This window comes from Lepidochelys kempii, chromosome 4 (assembly GCF_965140285.1).
Source record: "Lepidochelys kempii isolate rLepKem1 chromosome 4, rLepKem1.hap1, whole genome shotgun sequence".
NCBI lineage: Eukaryota > Metazoa > Chordata > Testudines > Cheloniidae > Lepidochelys > Lepidochelys kempii.
Genome location: NC_136383.1, coordinates 125,163,457 through 125,182,240, shown reverse-complemented (window position 1 = coordinate 125,182,240; position 18,784 = coordinate 125,163,457). Strand labels below are relative to the sequence as shown.

The 18,784-nt window shown below is 44.2% G+C and overlaps 1 protein-coding gene across 15 annotated transcripts in view; it reads right to left on the bottom strand.

The window, feature by feature from the left end:
* The window catches only part of FAM53A (family with sequence similarity 53 member A), a 165,522-nt gene that overhangs the window by 143,890 nt on the left and 2,848 nt on the right, over positions 1–18,784 (bottom strand). The window contains exon 1 of one of the 15 annotated variants that reach the window (XM_073342773.2): positions 12,376–16,124. The exons of 13 other annotated variants lie outside the window; for them this stretch is intronic. The gene's annotated coding sequence lies outside the window, so the exon portion shown is untranslated. Of the gene's footprint in view, positions 1–409; positions 6,774–12,375; positions 16,125–18,784 lie in introns of those variants that run through there. One more of the 15 variants, XM_073342772.2, reaches the window with a different exon arrangement.

Sequence of the window (18,784 nt, the reverse complement as noted above, 5' to 3'; positions counted from 1 at the left end):
CAGGGGTCACTCAATGAAATTAATAGGTACAGTAAAAGCTGTGTTATCCAGCCCTGTACCAACCAAAAAGCTCTATAAACTGGCATTTCTTATCTTCGCAGAAAGTCCGATTTACAGTCCGGCCAACAGGAGCTGCGGAGCCAGCTCTCAGGGTGGGGCAGGCGCAGAGCCGCCTAGCTGCGCCTTTGCCTAGGAACAGCAGGGAGAGGTCACCGCTTGCAGGAAGCCATCCGAGGTGAGTGCCCCCCAGATCTAGCACCCCAAAACCCCTCCTGCTCCCCAACTCCCTGCCACGAGTCCCCTCCCACACCCAAACTCCCTCCAAGAGCCTGTGTCATGCACACCCTCCCATGCCCCAACCCTGCACTCAAACTCCCTCCCTCTTAGTTAACTGGAATTTTTCACTTACAGGAAACATAAGGAAGTACTTCTTCATACATCACAGTCAAGCTGTAGAACTTGTTGTCAGGGCATGCTATGAAGGCCAAAAGTATAATTGGGTTAAGAATTAGATAAGTTCATGGGGGATAGGTCCACCAATGGCTATTAGCACAAAGTGGTCAGGGACATAACCCCGTGCTCTGGTTATCCCTAAACCTCTCACTGCCAGAAGCTGGAATTGGATGACAGGGGGTGGACAACTTGACAAATGCCTAGTTTTGTTCATTTCCTCTGAAACATCTGGCCCTGACCTGTCAGAAGACGGGATACTCTGCTAGATGGACCATTGGTCTGACCTTCTTATGTAACACATAATAAAATGCATTTACCAAGCACCTCTGACCCACCTCACCTACTCTGTCCACTGACCCTTCTCCCAAGGATGATTCTAACATTCCACACTTCTCAAAAGCTTCGAACAGCTGTTCTGGTTGTATAAATAAGCCTTCCTGAGAAGTTTTCTTCTTACTCTCCCTAAAAGTGAAATTTGCCTGCTTAAGGCCTCAGGCCAGGTGGAAAACGTTCAACTTGAGGTCTGAAACTTCATTACCTTGTGTGGCTCTAAAAAGGAGCTTTATATACCTCTAAGCCTGGAAGCGCCCATAATATTTGACTGTGTGTCAAAGAAAGCTATTCACTGATTTTGTAAGTTTTAAAAATCTGTTTTTCCCCATTAGTCCTGTACAGTCGGACCTCTGCATTTAAGGCACTTGGCTTTATGGATAGAGAGATTAAAAGTTTCACTGGAATCATTTCAAGACTAGTTTATTTCTACAGTAGTTAAATATTGTACATTTGTGGTTTTGTCAGCCTCATTCTTCAGGGAAAATCTGAATTTTTCCCTCCCACGGTATAGTACTATTCAATTTAATGCATGAAAGAAAGTTTACACATCCTCCTCTGAAGAATCCAGATTTAGCTTCTACTTCTAGAAAGAGGATCATAGCCTGGTATCTTCACAGTCAATATGGTAGTCCTTATGTTTAATGTATCACTTTGTCACCAGAGGGTTTTTTTGTTTATTTTAAACATACACGTTAAATATATTGCAGAAGTTTGGGAGACACTAACAAAAGCCAACAAGAGAAAAATTATGGGAGAACAAATGGATATAGGATTAGTTATGCAAGCAAACTCTACAGGCTTACGGGTGTTATTTAAAAAGGCTTTCTGCTGTATCATCTATCTTAAAAGTGCACAAAACTGGTACAAGATATAGCGCAACATAGACAAGACAGTTCCCTTCTGCGGCCCAAACTTACTCTCAATCAAGACTAAACATATGTAGTTTACTACTAACAGTAAACTTTCAAAAATAAAATGTTAACTCAGGAAATACCTAGAAAGCGTTTTCCCTATTTAAAAAGGGACCCTGGAAGGCCCAAAATTTAGGCTATTAAGTTTAAACACCTAACAGAACTATGGTTTTTACTATTGTATGCATGTGAATTTTGTTTAGATTTAAACATTTGTCTGTAGCATTTGTAATCCCAAACACCACAGCATAATGCTAGAGCATGGGAACCAAAAAGTGAAATGACTCCCCCTTTTCACTCCCTTTGGGAAATGCAATGTACAGGGTAGAAGAAGTATTGGAGTGCGCACTTTGTTTTAATCCCAGATGTTATTTGTAATATAGTTAAGTACAGAACTCTCCAAGTTTATTTTAACTACTCTCCTGTAAATAAAAACAAATTCAGTTGAGCAAAGTGGTCTATATTTCCAGTTAAATGAAGTTATGGTTTAATTGATGTTTAGCACATGTAATAGGTTAAATGGTTGAACATGCAGCCACAACTCTGCCCTCCCTCCTCCACACTATCTGCTTTGTAACTGATGTCTTAAACTTAATGCTTATGTACACGGTACTTTCTGGATGCAAAAACTAAAAATTTCTTTTTCTTCCATAAGTACACTAATTTCATTGGTACAATGGTCATACATCTTTCCTTAGAGATTTTATTTAAATTATAAAATTCTCTTCTCTATAACATTCATTTTGCCATCAGTTTTCCTTTGCAGACATACTTAATAAAAGTTACTGTTTGAGGCCGTCTTGAGAAAAATGTGTGCAGTTGTGGTCTTTTACCATTTCATATGTAGCCTGCTTGCATTTTTCATGCAATTTATCCCCCACTTGACTAAAGCTTAAAATACTACTTCCACCAAAAAAATATATATATTTTTTAAATATATGCAATAAACTGAGTGAGAATGTACAGAGAATTAAAACAGTTACCAATTCTGAAAGTTAATCTCTAGTGGTGGACCCATATACCCAAGTAGAGCCAAAACAGTAAAGAGGACTCAGCACAGATAAGCTGACCCATATGGGCAGACCTCGCCTATGCGATCAGGTCTTTACATCGCAAGTTCTTTTGGGCACAAATCCCATCCTCCTGTGTGTAGTATCTAGCACAAAAGGTAATGCACGTGTTGTCTGGGACCTCTGAACACTATTGCAGTGTATGAACAAGTTAATAAGGACTAGCCAGATTTTTACTAAGGACCTAGATGAAAGGTCCTGTTTTTATGGAGGACTACTTTTTTGGGGAGGGGGGAGGGAGAAGGAGACAAAAAGCTATTATTTTTCTAGTCCTCACTGATCTGCCAACAATATGGTGTCTTTAAAGGCAGACTGACAGATAAGCCCCTTCCAGTCGATGGACAAGAAACCTGTGCTGGGGAGGGAAGAGGGAGAGAAGATAGCCAGTATTAATGATTAGAAGGAAAGCTTTACGATGTCCTCCCATTTTGCTTAACATCCAGAAAAATCACATTTGTAGATGAGGTGTTCAAGATGCCCCTTAGAACAAGTGGCGAGGGAAGAAGAAAAAACAACCCACATTCAGCCAGGATGTGGGCTTGTTAGTTATGAACTGCTACATATGTGCACGTGCATGGAAGGATAGATGATCAGCAAAAGCAGATAAACAGGAGAAAGATGCAAGATGAAGCAGCCCACCTCACTCCCAGACCTACACTTCCTATCATACATCCTTCAGCAAGTGACTTCTCTTTCTAGAGTCCCACCATATTGCCTCTTGGCATGTCAACTGTACCAATTTCATGAGCAGCTTAAACCACTGACCCAAGGAAATTGGAGCATCTGCTGTGAGGAATGGGAGGACAGTCAACCCCCACGTATGTTCGTACACACACACACTTATAGCACTATCCCTTGGGTCCAGCTGCCATTTGTTAGAGAGATTTTCAGACCCAAAAACATCTGCCTAGGAACAGCAGGGAGAGGTCACCGCTTGCAGGAAGCCGCTCGAGGTGAGTGCCCCCCAGATCCAGCACCCTAAAACCCCTCTTCCAGTTTAGAAACCTAGTATTCCGCCAAATCAAGTACCCATTCAACTGTATTTACTGAAGCTGATTGACTAAACTTACATAAGTATTTTGCCAGCCAAAGAAATCAGATTTCCACTCCACTCTTGTTTTTAGAAAAACATGCCCTGTAAAGGAAACTTGACCATGATGGTTATACAAAGGATTCCAGAAGTCTGAGTTGTGGCTGAAAATAGTTTCTACTTTTCTATTCTAACACACTTTTACAATAACCCACAGTTTGAGAACCCCTGAAATAGAGGGATTTTATCCTTGCTGTAAATGAGGAGCTCAAGGCAACCTTAACTAGAGTCTCTACCATAAATCCAAATATTTCAGTACCTCAATACACTCTCCTAACTTAGTCTTCCATGAGCCTGTAGCAAAACATCCATTAATTTCAATGGAAAAATTAGGGCCACAGTTATTAGTTTAGTTCCAGAAACCAGGTTCAGAAATGCAGCCTGAGTTGGCTGTAATTCCATCAAACCACCATTACCATTATTTCCGGTTCCCCAGATGGCTAGTAATGTTTATTAAAATAAAAGTAAGTCACCCTCTTGCCTTTTACATGAAAACTTAAGTCATAAAATACCTATCCTGACATTTTCATATGAGGACATACTTTATTGCATTACCGAAATCACAGGTGGCACGCTTAATTTTACATCTGTACGTGAGAAAGTATCAGTTTAACATCTTCCATGGCATTAAGGAATTTGATACCAACACACTGAGATTTTTGCTTCAATACAATAAAAGCCGTACGTATTCCCCAAGATAAATCTATATAGATCCATCTTTCTAATACATCTAGTAGTTCTGGAACCAGCACTTCAATCAGTGATGTAATATCTTACTCTCTGGCATAGGTTTGGGAAAAAGTCTCCTCACAATAAAATAAAAATACATACATTACAGCCAAGAGGTTGGGTATGTGACTTCCAACTCTGGAAGTTAGCTGAACTAGATATTACAGAATGCTAGTGATGTAGCCCCATTTTACAGACTGAGACTTGGAGGAGCTTAAATTAAGCTTACATTAAGTTCAAGGGCTAAAAAGAAGTCCGTGGTTTCTGTTCTCAACTCTGGCACATCTTTAGAGTCCCCCCTTTTCTTTAAGTGCAAGAAAATAGTTCCTCAGTTTCATCATCTTTTGTCTTGCAGTAAGAATTTCCACACAACAATGGCGATATTTAATAAAAACACAAGTGCTATGCACTTTTGAATGATGTATTTTAGGGGAAGTCTAGTATTTTTAAGGTGTAGGAATTATTAATTTTTCAGTTAGTGCCTTATTTTTCAAAGTTCTTATCTGACTTGTCCTAAGTGCCAAGTTTCTGAATAGATTTGCGTCACAAGGGACTAAAAGGTAGAGCACCCATCAGTGGTTAAATCTTACCACTTAGGAGTTCAGGGAGACATGGTGGGGGAGGCAATATCTTTTATTAGAAGTTTAATATTTGGACAGGACACTGCTAAACGGGACTTTTGAAAGCACAGTACTGGTGGAGGAAGAGGGAGAAGGTGGCACACATACGCAGGCGTCCAGATGTGCTCCGCCACAAGTACTGAGCAATATAGCAGGCCAATATTTTCAAATGTGTTTCTGAGCAGTAGTTCTACCATTATACCTCTCAAATGCTCTTCATTCTAAAGAATAGTGAGTCTAAGTTATATACTTATATGCCACACAAGTCTGGTCTCTCCTCCCTTTTGTTGTTGGAGGTTTACATCAGAAACAAGGCATTGTGAAACTAAGTTTACAGAAAGTTTTAGGTATTTATTTTACACTAAAAGAAATTAATCCAACATCATTTGAACCAATGTATGCAAGTAGCCATGTAAACTTTTTATTCCTCTTCTCTCTTCCTTCACCCCACCTTTTTAACTTGCCTCACTCAAGTCTTGCCTCAAATTGGACTGAATGCACTGCAGCACAGGAACGGTCTTTTCCTAGGTATAGCACCTACTACAGTGGTGATCTGATCCTAGTTGGGGCTTCGGGCACCAATACAATACAATACAAATATAGGATTAAAATAACTACTGGCAATAGTGTTAGACTTGGGCTAATTCTCTAACAAACTTTGGCAGATGAACCATACAGTTCTTATGAATCTAGACTCAAATCACACCCCCTAAATATATTTTTTTCCCCACAAACAGCAGGAAGCAGCGTACAAAGGCGTGTAATCGAACTTAAGAACTTGCAGTAACTTTAGAGGAAAAGTGTGCCCCCCCCCCCCCCCCATAAAATATGTTATGAAGGTATATCTATGTTTTATATGTTATATCACATCACACATTATATGAAGGCAAACAATTCACTAAAATGGTGTAAGAAGAGCCTGTGGCTGAATTGGGCCATCCACATCTTTCATACGGAGTTATGGCCTACGGAGGCTACAGGACCCAGCTCCATGTAGCCTCAAGCAGACTTGCTGCTCAAACTAAGACAGAGCTGTACATGTTGTATCCCACAGTTTTCACTTGAACTCCCTATTTACGATCAGGATGGATACAAACTGCTCCATTTTATGCAGATTAGGGATAGCTCTTGAGCTCTGAAGTTGCTAATGTAGCAGACCTTGGCTGAACAAAAGGAGACCCATGATATATTATGGTTCCACCTATCCAAAATTTTAAAAGTTCAAAGTTAACAGAAAACTTGAAGGCAGAAAGCCATTATACACTTCACAATCAAACTGGGAAATAAAAGGTTTAAAAACCATGACCTTTAAGAGAAAAAAGCCCCATCATCTTGAGGGATTGTGGAGAGGTGGAGAAAATGGGGGAGGGGGGAGGAGAGAGTGGGAAGGAAAAAAAGCAGTCACACTAGTGATGGACATTAAGAAAAACAAGTTATGACTAGCAGCATCGTTTCACAGTTGTTGAATAGAACATTTAATACAAACAATAAATGAATGCAAAATTAAAGCTACAGTTTTACAAACCCAAAGTCGGGCACAGTTCAAAAGTATGGCCTCCCACAGTAACTTTGCTTCATTGCATTTTGTATTAATATGCATGACTACATACATGTATTAAATTAATAAAAATACTAATACCAATACAAAATACACAAATATAATGCAACAAATTTAAAGTTTCTGTGAGAACCATAATGTTAAACTGGCTGATTTTCGGTGTGATTAAAATAATAATCTGACCATCGCATTAAGAGTTCTTGAAGCTCATTTCTTTGTACAAAAGAAGAAATTTAGGGCAGATCTATTTCTGTATCAAGTTTCTTCAAAAACTCCTCAGACAGCAGGCTAAATAAGAACAAATAAAGCTGTTTGAGATGTAGACTTCTAATTCCAGGATACAAATTAGAAGTCTTACTAGTGAAATCATGTACAGAGTCCATTTTTCCACACCCATGCTTGGATAAATAATTCCAATCAAATGGAATTTTACCAAAGCTTTGATTTTGAGAAGTACAATATCAGGTGTGTTCAAGGAGTGGAGCCACAAGACTGCCAGTTAGCATCCACAGGACAGATCAATCTTTTAAATTATACAGATCAACTGCTGAAGTTCCAGTTGTGATAAATCAGTGAGACTGTCAACCTATTAACAAAATAGAATCATAGAAGTGTAGGCCTGGAAGAGACCTCAATAGGTCATCAAGTCCAGACCCCTGCATCAAGGCAGGACAAAGTAATAACTAGACCAGCAGTTCTCAGAACTGTGGGTCGGGACCCCAAAATATGTAACAACCTCATTTTAGTGGTGTCACTACGGCTGGCATTAGACTTGCTGGAGTCCAGACCAAAGCCTAACCTTGAGCCCCACCACCTGGGGCAGAAGCCGAAGCCAGAGGGCTTCAGCCCTGGGTGGTGGGGCACAGGATACAGGTCCCCCTGCTCAGGCTTTGGCCTCCCTTCCTGGGGCGGTGGGGTTCAGGTGGGCTCATGCTTCAGCCCCCCCTCCTGGAGTCATGTAATAATTTTTGTTGTCAGAAGAGGGTGGAGGTGCAATGAAGTTTGAGAATCCCTGAAGTAGGCCATTCCTGACCAGTGTTTGAGTTTGAGACCCCTGGGTTAGACAAATGACCACAAGGGCCACATGAGGATTAATGCATTGGCCCGAGAGCCGCATCACTGACACCCCCACCCTCACTGCCCCCAGCCCCATTCCAATCCTTCCATGAGGCCCCGCCCCTGCCCCGCCCCCATTCCAACCACTTCCCCAAAGTGCTGCTCTTGCCGCTCCTCCAGGTACCTCCCCCAAAAGCTCCCATTGGCTGCGGTTCCCTGCCAATGGGAGTGCAGGGGGCGGTGCTTGGAAGCAAGAGCAATGCACAGAGCCCTCTACCCTCCCCCCCACCCCCCGTCCAGGGGCCACAGGGACATGGTTCCAGCCGCTTCAGGGAGCGGTGTGGGGCTCGCAGGCTGTAGTTTGCCCACCTCTGGCCTGGAGGTAGGCAGAGGGGCATGGGGAACTTGATGGGCCACACAAAAGAACCCCGCTGCATGTTTGAGACCCCCAGTCTAACCGGTTATTAAAAAACTCTGACAGAGATTCCACCATCTCTCCAACAATTTTTTCCAATGCTTAACTACCCTCACAGTTCGGAAGTTTTTCCTAATGTTCAACCTATACCTCCTTTGCTGCAATTTAAACCCATTGCTTCTTGTCCTATCCTCAGAGGTTAACAAGAAAAATCTTTTATGCACTTGTAAACTTATGTTCCCCCCCCTCAAGTCTTCTTGGCTCCAGACTAAAACTTTTTTTTTTTTTTAAAAAATCTTCCCTAATCAGTCATGTATTGTAGACCCTGAATCATTTTTGTTGTTCTCCTCTGGACCTTCTCCAATTTGTTCACATCTTTCCTGAAATGTGGCACCCAGAACTGGACATACTACTCCATCTGAACCCTTATCAGCACAAAGTAGAATGAAAGAACTGCTTTTCACAGTTTGCTTACAACACTCCTGTTAATACATCCCAGAATGATGTTTGCCCCCCCCTTTTTTTTGGCAAAAGTGTTACACCAGGGGTCCCCCCAAACATTCTGTTACACCCCTTTACCCATAATGGAACCGGTGTCCCCCTCCCTCCCCTAGAACCATGGTCAGAAGCAGGGCTACGACCAGGGCAGAGCAAGGCTGGGTGGTGCCCACAAATCATTGAACATCTCCTGGTTAAGACATGGTGGTCTCTTGCCCTACTTCCTATCTTTCCTACGCTGTGGGATAGTTAGCTTTTGTGATCTTCATACCCTCTGAAAAACTGCCAACTCCCTCAAACTGCTTTTCCCCTTAGACTTGTGTCCCATGGGATCTTACCTACCAATTACCTTAGCTTGCTAAAGTCTGCCTTTTTGAAATCCATTATCTTTATTTTGCAGATTTCCCTATCATTCCTTAGAATCATGGATCACTTTTGCCCAAACTGCCCAGCACTTGCGACTTCTCAACCAGTTCCTCCCTATTTGTCAAAATCAAATCTAAAACAGCCTCTCCCCTAGTTGCTTTCTCCACCTTCTGAAATAAAAAGTTGTATCCAATGCATTCCAGGGACTTGTTGGATAATCTGTGCCCTGCTGTGTTATTTTCCCAACAGATGTCTGGGTAGTTGAAGCCCCCATCACCACTAAATCCTGCGCTTGTCATCTAAACTGGTATTTTTAAGAGCAAGGTAAATGTTTTCAAAAAAGCCAGACATTCTTCAGAGAAAAGCTATTCTATATTATATCCTGCCTTCCCACTACATAAACTTTGAGAAACAATGCATGTCCTTCAAAAAAATGCTGTAGTCGATTTCTCCATCAACCCGCCCCTGCTCAGTTTGGCTCCAACATGTAAAACTCAATCAGTTCAGAAACAGCCTGATAACTCTTTGTGCCATGCTACGCAACTCTTCCATTGGTATGAATAGTGGCAATGATGTTATATGATTTTCGTGAAAACTTTTTTGCAAAACTAGCATCTAATATTTGTTTGCGGTTGCCAGTTAAGTAATACAGTATGATTAATTTCCGTACTCTTAGGCCCTGATCCTACAACTTATCTGTACAAGCAGAACCCTCTGCTCATATGAAGCCCAACTGAAATTAATAGGATTGGGTCTGCTTCCACACATCTAGCTGCAGAATCAGAGCCTTAGACAACTTGTTTAAATTATATGCCCAATATAAGGCAGTTTAGACCGAGAGTTTAGCAGGTTTAACAAGAAAGGCTTTATGAAACTTAAAGCAAGTGTTCTTGACATATAAAGCAGTTATTTCAATATAAGTATCCCCTTTCAATGGTTACAACTGTAGGGTCTTATCAGTAGGGTAGCAGTTCCCAAAGTGGGGTCACTCCATCAGCAGATGGGGTTGCAGCAATCCCATGTGTGAGGTCATACAGTACAGATACGCCATTTTGTAAAGCAAAATGGCATCCTCCATGTTGCATGACCTTTCATGTCTGGTGTCTGTGGGGGAGGTCATGCTACGTGGAGGACACCATTTTTAAATGGCGTCCTCCATGCTGTCTGGGATCACAGGAATCAATACATCTGAACATGGTGTCATGCAGGGAAAGTGTTTGGGAACTGCTGCATTAGAGCATAACAATCATACGGTAAAACTGATAAGCCTATTTCATTGTTTGATGTGAGATATGAACAAAGTTCAAATGGTGAAAAATAAATTTGGTAAATTCAGTTTTAGTTATCCAACAAAAAGGTCTTTAAAAAGGAATTAAGAGTATAATTTAATCTATTATATCCTTTAATATCACAGCTGAAAATGCTATTGATAATGTAAATCAATACATTCAGCCTGCCTGAGCCACATAACTCCCTCTTTTACAAATGAAAGTCAGGACAACTATGCTTTCATACATCAGTCTTTCCCAATGTAAAATAAACGTATAAACAGTTAAATTAAGAACTGAAGAATGACTGGAAGATCTTTTTAATGCATACATTAAAATCTATTTTTTCCAATATTTGAGCTGTTTTAGTATTTCATGCAACTTGTTTTCATTGTCCAGAATAGTCCATTTCACTTGATTCAGTTATTTTCCATCTTTTGGGTTTTCTTGCATTAGCATAATGCCACAATATTTGATTTGAACACTGTAGATCTTCTTTTAAAAAAATTCCAGTGAATAGCCTAAAAAAGTACACACACACTTCTTACCGGGCATATGCTCAGTAAATTTGCCTTTTTTTTTTTTAAGCCCACTCCCCAAATTTTTTTTCCTGCTAAATTTGACTTTCAGAGTCCCTCTAACAAAGTTTTAGAATTAAGAAAGAAAACAACCTCATTGGCTTTAAGACTAATAGAATTTTATATATTTTTTAAAAATATGGACTGCATCAATGATCTGGAAAAAGGGATAAACAGTGAGATAGAAAATTTTGCAGATGATACAAAATTACTCAAGGTAATTAAGTCCAAAGCAGACTGAGGAATTACAAAAGAATCGCAAAGAACTGGGTGACCAGGCAACAAAATGGCACATGAAATTCAATGTTAATAAATGCAAAGTAATGCACACTGGAAAACTTAATTCCAACTATACATACAAAATAATGAGTTCTAAATTAGCTGTTAAAACACTAGAAAGATTTGGGACATTGTAGATAGTTCTCTGAAACATCCACTCAATGTGCAGCACTGGTATGCCCACACCTGGAATACTGTGAACAGTTCTGTTAGCACCATATCAAAAAAGATATGTTAGAATGGGAAAAGGTTCAAAGAAGGGCAACAAAGGTAATTAAAGCTTCCATATGAGGAGAGATTAAAAACATTGGAACCGTTCATCTTTGAAAAGAGAGGACTAAGGAGAGATATGATAAAGGTCTACAGAATTATGAATGGTGCGGAGAGTGAAGAAAGTGTTATTTAACCCTTCATAACACACAAGAACTAGGGGTCACATGATGAAATTAATAGGCAGCAGGTTTAAAACAAACTAATCGAAGTACTTCTTCACACAAGGAACAGTCAAGCTGTGGAATGCCTTGTGAAGGCCTAAAATACAACTGGGTTCCAAGAAGTTCATGGAGGATAGCTCCATCAATGGCTACTAGCCAAGATGGTCAGCGATACAACCCTGGGTGTTCCTAACCTCTAACTGCCAGAAGCGGGGAGTGGATGACAGGGCATGGATCACTTGAAATTGCCCTGTTCTGTTCATCCTCTCTGAAGTGCTTGGTATTGACTGCTGTCAGAAGACAGGACACTGGGCTAGATCAATCATTGGTCTGACCCAGTATGGCCACTCTTATATTCTTATGCAATATTCTGTTTCTTTTATAATATAAAATGTATGAAAGAATACTTAATAAACATGGACAGCCAAGATGTTAACTACATAAGCCTCAAGACATGTCCAAAAAAAGTTGTCAGTACAAATCACTGCTTCTCAGGTATGTATCCACTTTACTAATATAGTCCACTTATAGCAACCACTACAGATATGCAGTATTAGGAGCTACATATTTAGCTAGCACAAGATAACTTTTGCTCTGTTTCCTCCTATAAATAACTTTGATTTTTCTCCCCATAATTAGCACAGACTGTATCCTGTATCAAATGACACCCCAATAACAGATGCACCCCTTTTTTGTTTTACAATATAATATACATACTGTCATTTACTGCCTCTTCAGATGCTATAATGTTAAACTGTTTCCTTCAGCTGGATAAACAGCAATGCTCTTGGCCACACTGTAAAGATGATACAGGTGTGCCTATGAAAAATGCAGAAGCTAGATATTAAATAGGAGGGAGACAAGAGGCAGGAGCCATTTACATAGTCTTCCATGTTAGATTTCTGATATTTTTGGATTATCCCATTGTATCTCTGGATAAAATGTATTGAGGCACTGTGAAAATATTTACATCGAAGTAGTAAAAATATCTTCCAGCAAACACTGGACAAAATGTATTGCCATAAAGAGAGTACATAATAAATTACATCTTTATAACCAAAGACTTCTAAAGAGAATATTTTAGATACTAAAAAACTGTTCATAGAAACATAGGAAAATTCAGGTTAAACTTTTAAAAACTATGGAATACTATCATTCAGATTCCTTAACGGAGAAAATCTGAACTTACTATAAAATAAAGCCCAAACACAAGAATTCTTCTATGTTTTAAGTGTTCTCATCAGCTCCCTCAAACATGCAAAGAATGCAAAGAACAACTGTGTGTGTTAAAGTCTTAAAGAAAAGGAAAATATAAACCCACCATTACCTACCTTTAACATGGTCTGACAGGAGACTTATCTTACTATTCAAAAAAAAAATCAAAGCAAAAACAAAAAACAGATTCCTAAAATACAACTAAGTGGCATTGTAAAATTTATTGCAGGAACAAAAATCAGGGTTGGAAAGTTTTAAGTACATGTTTCTAAAGGGAATAATCTATCAAACCACAGGAGGTGACCAGAACTGCCATCATCATTGCTGTTAACACAAAGAAATGTGTTTTGGGGGTTGCTGAGGGGGGGGAAGAGAACAAACACCCAACAATGGCTACCAGACTCCAGAGGAATTCTTGGGGATGGGGTGGGAGTGGGGGGGTTATCCCACACAAGACACAATTTTGGTTTAAAAAATTAAGTAGTAATGTTACTACGACATAACTTTAATTACTACATGAAGCTTTCCAATCACGTCAACTAAACTTCCCATAAGTTCTAACATACAAACTGGATTTCTAAAAAACGTAACGTAGAAAAAATGAAAGCACTATTCATAATACTTCTCTATTCCCATCCAAATCATAATACTTTGCACAAAACTTGCATTCAAAGAGAAGAAAAGTAGAATACTGGAATTCAATATAGTTTTTGCAACTTGTAGTAAGTGAGCTATATATTATATTAAATATTTAAGATATGGGGTGTTACAGGTTGGGCTAGACACAAACTGCTGGTTTTCTGCAATTGAGGCCTACAGAATACAGTCTGGTTACTCCAACATAAAATTTTCTAAAAGTTTACCACCATATGGCTCACCCAGCCATCACTGAGCAAAGTATTAACAAAATAATTATAGCCAGATATTTTATGTTTATGTCTCTCAGACACAGAATGCACTTATATATTCCAGTGAAAACTCTAGTTGAGTAGAAGTTTGTATTTCACAACACAGAACAGAAAAAAAAACCAGTTTAGACAAAAAACATGGATGAATATTTCCTAGGGATGTGATATAAAGCAGCAGCAATCCTATTTGAAAAGTAATTAGACCAATATATAATAGTCATTTTAAACAGACTAGTTTTTATTTAAAAAAAATCAGATTTAGGGGACTGTAAATTGCTGTTATACGCCTACACTTTGCCCCATGCATATGTCCTCCCCATAAGCAAATCTCTAAGTTACTTTCCAATTCAAAAATGGGATAGTTGTACAGGCATAAACAAAAAGTCCTCGTTGGCTTGATCATGCACTCATCCCTGAAAAGCTTCAATAATCATTTAAACTTTTAATATGATCCTAAATTAAATCCCATGCTTCATTAAGGAGACTTTTGGAATTTTGTACTCTGAACACTGAGAATCCAATTCACAGCACACATACATGAAGTATAATTAAGACATCTTCAAAACATTTTACTTACCAAACACGCTCAAAGACTTGCGCTATTTGTATAAGATTAATCACATTTTAAAGCTGCAAAACACAAAAATTCAGGGCAATCTAACAGTGAAGCCTGCAACAACAGCTCACACGAGCTAATTTTAATGAAAGCACAGTGGACCAGAAAATAGATTTGACCAGCTGGCTAAACTCATCCTGAGGCCTACAACTCAGCATGCACATTTAAAAAAAACAAAACAGTATCTATCTGTTCTGATTTCCCATGAACAGTACAGGCTCCTCTCCATCAGAGGACCTAAAGAACTGTTACTACTATAAAGCATTCTATTTTTCAAAGAGCTATTTATTAGAACAGTTAGGAAAGATATGATATGATGTAAATAAAAAGAGGGTTTATTTTTAGAACTCAGCCAAGATTTAGAAAAAAAGATATACGTGATACTAAAATACAGGCCATCTCCAGAAAAGCTCCCCCTAATCTTAAAGTTACCCCTTTAAAGTGTGCAAGGTTTCCAGTACAATTTTATTTGACCTTTAAAGATCTCCTCTCCTTGGCAACTGATTTTTGCTGGTCACTTGGGTGATTGCAGAGAACGAACTTCACTGCACTTAAAAAACCTCACTGTTTAGAAAAAAAGCTACAGTCAATGTGAGTTTGTCATAATAATCTTACACTTGCATCACATCTTTTACCCCAACGGATCTTGAAATGCTTTAAGCTATACATACATGAGAATTAGTTCACCAACCACAAAGGCATTTGCTATAAAAAACTCAACATTTTGGAATGAACGGCAAGAAGTCTAATGCCGATATTGTTGAAGATGTGTAGCTATATTAACATAACTTGGTTCCTTTGCATATGCCTCAACTGCTGAAGGAGTAATTATTTAGCTCTTAAAATATTTCAGGATGTATATTTTATGACATAATACAAAATCATGTGCTAAGAGCTAGTGTTTACATGAACATCAAAGAAATTTCTCTTTGCAAAATTCATATACAAATGCATATATGCATTTACATACGGGCCAGAGAATTCTTGGCCTAGAGGAGCAGCTTTATCTTCTAACCTATAACAGTGCAATACATAAAACCTAATTTTAATCTAAGCAGCAATTATTGATGTTACTACATTTTTATTCTGCCAAAAACAAGTTTGTTTCCACTCCAACTAGAAAACAAATGTAAACAGCTGAAAGGGTGGTGGGGAGCGAACATTTATTATGAGCCTGCATTACCTGTCACCAAATATAAATATTAAAAATTACTATGACTAAAACTTGTTAATAGAGACAAGAGGTTATTATGTTAAATACAACTCCCTTATAAATATTGTCACCAATTTACAGCCATGAGTGAGGAATCACACCTCCCCAAGCAAGTAGTGCTCAGTATATATAGTAACAGAAAACCATTAACACAGGTAATAGATGATCTCCCCCACTTCCACACAAGCACTAAGCCACCCTTCAGAGTACATACACACATTCCCACCCCCTATCCTATATATCAGCACTACACAAGTCCCTCCTTCCCCTCTCACACTTGGGATCGCATGGGTACAGAGCACCCCTCCTTCCAAACAACAGAATAGGCCCCTCTGGCCAGTCCTTTCGCCCAGCACTTGTATGCTCTCCGCAAGAGGGATCCACTAAGGCAGAGGGACCAAGTAGGTGCCTTGCTACCCTGACCTCGGTGCCCATCAGACAATACCCAAGCTATTGTGCCCACAAAGCCATGCCCAGCCCCTCCATTACCCCTTGTGAAAGATATCTGAGTGGCTACTCCCCCAGCTGATCCCCCAAACAGCCAGTACCGGTGCCCAGCCCCGCTGCCTGCCTGTTCCCCACGCTTGTAATTGTGCTAGACCCTTGCCCCTGTCAGCACCACACACACAGGGCCAGCTGGTACCTGTGCAGGCCTGGCTAACAACCCCCCACTCCGCACCAGTACATGTGCCCAACCCCGCAAGTTACTCCATATACAGCCAGTACCAGTACCTGGGCCCTGCTAGCTGCCCGCCCAAACACACACACGGCAAGTACATGTGCCCCGCCACCTCCATGGCCCAGGGACCTGTGCCCGGCCCCGCAGCTTGCCCCTGCCCCCCCCCCCACACACACACACACACCCCACCCAGGGACCTGTGCCCGGCCCCGCACCTCACCCTCCCACACACACACACACACCCCGCCCAGGGACCTGTGCCCGGCCCCGCAGCTCACACCCCCCACACACACACCCCGCCCAGGGACCTGTGCCTGGCCCCGCAGCTCACACCCCCCACACACACACCCCGCCCAGGGACCTGTGCCTGGCCCCGCAGCTCACACCCCCCCCCCCCCCACACACACACACACACAGCGCCCAGGGACCTGTGCCCGGCCCCGCACCTCACCCTCCCACACACACACACACCCCCCGCCCAGGGACCTGTGCCCGGCCCCGCAGCTCACACCCCCCACACACACACCCCGCCCAGGGACCTGTGCCTGGCCCCGCAGCTCACACCCCCCCTCACACACACACACAGAGCGCCCAGGGACCTGTGCCCGGCCCCGCAGCTCACCCCCCACACACACATACCCCGCCCAGGGACCTGTGCCTGGCCCCGCAGCTCACCCCCCCACACACACCCCCCGCCCAGGGACCTGTGCCTGGCCCCGCAGCTCACCCCCCCCACACACACCCCCCGCCCAGGGACCTGTGCCCGGCCCCGCAGCTCACCCCACACACACACACACCCCCCGCCCACGGACCTGTGCCCGGCCCCGCAGCTCGCCCCTCCCCCCCCCACACCCCACCCAGGGACCTGTGCCCGGCCCCGCCCCTCCCCCACCCCTCCCAACACACACACACACACCGCCCAGGGACCTGTGCCTGGCCCCGCACCTCCCGCCCCCCCCAACACACACCCCCCGCCCAGGGACCTGTGGCCGGCCCCGCAGCTCACACCCCCCCCACACACACACACCGCCCAGGAACCTGTGCCCAGTCCCGCAGCTCCCCCCCCCTCCCCCAACACACACACACCGCCCAGGGACCTGTGCCCGGCCCCGCACCTTCCCCCCCCCAACACACAAACCCCGCCCAGGGACCTGTGCCCGGCCCCGCACCTTCCCCCCCCCCCCAACACACACACACACACCGCCCAGGGACCTGTGCCTGGCCCCGCAGCTCACCCTCCCCACACACACCCCCCGCCCAGGGACCTGTGCCCGGGCCCGCAGCTCGCCCCTCCCCCCCACACACACCGCCCAGGGACCTGTGCCCGGCCCCGCACCTTCCCCCCCCCCCCAACACACACACACACACCGCCCAGGGACCTGTGCCTGGCCCCGCACCTCCCGCCCCCCCCAACACACACCCCCCGCCCAGGGACCTGTGGCCGGCCCCGCAGCTCACACCCCCCCCCACACACACACACCGCCCAGGAACCTGTGCCCAGTCCCGCAGCTCCCCCCCCTCCCCCAACACACACACACCGCCCAGGGACCTGTGCCCGGCCCCGCACCTTCCCCCCCCCAACACACAAACCCCGCCCAGGGACCTGTGCCCGGCCCCGCACCTTCCCCCCCCCCCCAACACACACACACACACCGCCCAGGGACCTGTGCCTGGCCCCGCAGCTCACCCTCCCCACACACACCCCCCGCCCAGGGACCTGTGCCCGGGCCCGCAGCTCGCCCCTCCCCCCCACACACACCGCCCAGGGACCTGTGCCCGGCCCCGCACCTTCCCCCCCCCCCCCCAACACACACACACAGCGCGCCCAGGGACCTGTGCCCGGCTCCGCAGCTCCCCCCCACACACACACACACACAGCGCGCCCAGGGACCTGTGCCCGGCCCCGCAGCTCCCCCCCCCCAACACACACACACCGCCCAGGGACCTGTGCCCGGCCCCGCAGCTCCCCCCCCAACACACACACACACACCGCCCAGGGACCTGTGCCCGGCCCCGCAGCTCCCCCCCCCAACACACACACACACACCGCACAGGGACCTGTGCCCGGCCCCGCACCTCCCCCCCCCAACACACACACACACAGCGCCCAGGGACCTGTGCCCGGCCCCGCAGCTCACCCCCCCACACACACCCCCCGCCCAGGGACCTGTGCCCGGCCCCGCAGCTCACCCCCCCCACACACACCCCCCGCCCAGGGACCTGTGCCCGGCCCCGCAGCTCACCCCACACACACACACGCCCCCCGCCCACGGACCTGTGCCCAGCCCCGCAGCTCGCCCCTCCCCCCCCCCCACCCCACCCAGGGACCTGTGCCCAGCCCCGCCCCTCCCCTCCCAACACACACACACGCACACACCGCCCAGGGACCTGTGCCTGGCCCCGCACCTCCCGCCCCCCCCAACACACACCCCCCGCCCAGGGACCTGTGGCCGGCCCCGCAGCTCACACACCCCCCACACACACACACCGCCCAG